Source organism: Euwallacea fornicatus, unplaced genomic scaffold (assembly GCF_040115645.1).
Source record: "Euwallacea fornicatus isolate EFF26 unplaced genomic scaffold, ASM4011564v1 scaffold_111, whole genome shotgun sequence".
NCBI classification, from domain to species: domain Eukaryota; kingdom Metazoa; phylum Arthropoda; class Insecta; order Coleoptera; family Curculionidae; genus Euwallacea; species Euwallacea fornicatus.
The window spans coordinates 149,419-152,068 of NW_027096079.1; positions in this window are offsets into that span (position 1 = coordinate 149,419).

The following is a 2,650-nucleotide window of genomic DNA, read 5'->3' on the forward strand; positions in this document are numbered from 1 at the left end:
AATCGTCTCCTTTTGGCAAAATAAGCATAATAAGGCCTTAAACGGCAAATCGTCAATTTGGCTCTAATAGAAGCGGCACTTTTTGGCCAAATCTTATGATTTGGCGATATCTCGCAAACGCTACAACCAATTTTGTTCAAATCGTCTCCTTTTGGCAAAATAAGCATAATAAGGCCTTAAACGGCAAATCGTCAATTTGGCTCTTTTAGAAGTGGCACTGTTTGACCAAATCGTGTAAATCGTACGATTTCGTGTTATTTCCGTCATTCTTAACAATACTGAGCTTAAAAAAAGTCAAATCCGTGAAATCGGCGAGTTTCGTCGGAAATTGCCCGAAAACCACGATTTGGCGTTATTTCGCCAACGCTTCAACCAATTTTGTTCAAATCGTCTCCTTTTGGCAAAATAAGCATAATAAGGCCTTAAACGGCAAATCGTCAATTTGGCTCTAATAGAAGCGGCACTTTTTGGCCAAATCGTACAATTTGGCGATATCTCGCAAACGCTACAACCAATTTTGTTCAAATCGTCTCCTTTTGGCAAAATAAGCATAATAAGGCCTTAAACGGCAAATCGTCAATTTGGATCTAATAGAAGCGGCACTTTTTGGCCAAATCTTATGATTTGGCGATATCTCGCAAACGCTACAACCAATTTTGTTCAAATCGTCTCCTTTTGGCAAAATAAGCATAATAAGGCCTTAAACGGCAAATCGTCAATTTGGCTCTTATAGAAGTGGCACTTTTTGACCAAATCGTGTAAATCGTACGATTTCGTGTTATTTCCGTCATTCTTAACAATACTGAGCTTAAAAAAAGTCAAATCCGTGAAATCGGCGAGTTTCGTCGGAAATTGCCCGAAAACCACGATTTGGCGTTATTTCGCCAACGCTTCTACCAATTTTGTTCAAATCGTCTCCTTTTGGCAAAATAAGCATAATAAGGCCTTAAACGGCAAATCGTCAATTTGGCTCTAATAGAAGCGGCACTTTTTGGCCAAAACGTACAATTTGGCGATATCTCGCAAACGCTACAACCAATTTTGTTCAAATCGTCTCCTTTTGGCAAAATAAGCATAATAAGGTCTTAAACGGCAAATCGTCAATTTGGCTCTACTAGAAGCGGCACTTTTTGGCCAAATCGTACAAATTGGCGATATCTCGCAAACACTACAACCAATTTTGTTCAAATCGTCTCCTTTTGGCAAAATAAGCATAATAAGGCCTTAAACGGCAAATCGTCAATTTGGCTCTAATAGAAGCGGCAATTTTTGGCCAAATCTTATGATTTGGCGATATCTCGCAAACGCTACAACCAATTTTGTTCAAATCGTCTCCTTTTGGCAAAATAAGCATAATAAGGCCTTAAACGGCAAATCGTCAATTTGGCTCTAATAGAAGCGGCACTTTTTGGCCAAATCTTACGATTTGGCGATATCCCGCAAACGCTACAACCAATTTTGTTCAAATCGTCTCCTTTTGGCAAAATAAGCATAATAAGGCCTTAAACGGCAAATCGTCAATTTGGCTCTAATAGAAGCGGCACTTTTTGGCCAAATCTTATGATTTGGCGATATCTCGCAAACGCTACAACCAATTTTGTTCAAATCGTCTCCTTTTGGCAAAATAAGCATAATAAGGCCTTAAACGGCAAATCGTCAATTTGGCTCTACTAGAAGCGGCACTTTTTGGCCAAATTGTACAATTTGGCGATATCTCGCAAACGCTACAACCAATTTTGTTCAAATCGTCTCCTTTTGGCAAAATAAGCATAATAAGGCCTTAAACGGCAAATCGTCAATTTGGCTCTACTAGAAGCGGCACTTTTTGGCCAAATTGTACAATTTGGCGATATCTCGCAAACGCTACAACCAATTTTGTTCAAATCGTCTCCTTTTGGCAAAATAAGCATAATAAGGCCTTAAACGGCAAATCGTCAATTTGGCTCTAATAGAAGCGGCACTTTTTGGCCAAATCTTAAGATTTGGAGATATCTCGCCAACGCTACAGCCAATTTTGTTCAAATCGTCTCCTTTTGGCAAAATAAGCATAATAAGGCCTTAAACGGCAAATCGTCAATTTGGCTCTAATAGAAGCGGCACTTTTTGGCCAAATCGTACAATTTGGCGATATTTCGCCAACGCTACAACCAATTTTGTTCAAATCGTCTCCTTTTGGCAAAATAAGCATAATAAGGCCTTAAACGGCAAATCGTCAATTTGGCTCTAATAGAAGCGGCACTTTTTGGCCAAATCGTACAATTTGGCGATATTTCGCCAACGCTACAACCAATTTTGTTCAAATCGTCTCCTTTTGGCAAAATAAGCATAATAAGGCTTTAAACGGCAAATCGTCAATTTGGCTCTAATAGAAGCGGCACTTTTTGGCCAAATCGTACAATTTGGCGATATTTCGCCAACGCTACAACCAATTTTGTTCAAATCGTCTCCTTTTGGCAAAATAAGCATAATAAGGCCTTAAACGGCAAATCGTCAATTTGGCTCTAATAGAAGCGGCACTTTTTGGCCAAATCTTAAGATTTGGCGTTATCTCGCCAACGCTATAGCCAATTTTGTTCAAATCGTCTCCTTTTGGCAAAATAAGCATAATAAGGCCTTAAACGGCAAATCGTCAATTTGGCTCTAATAGAAG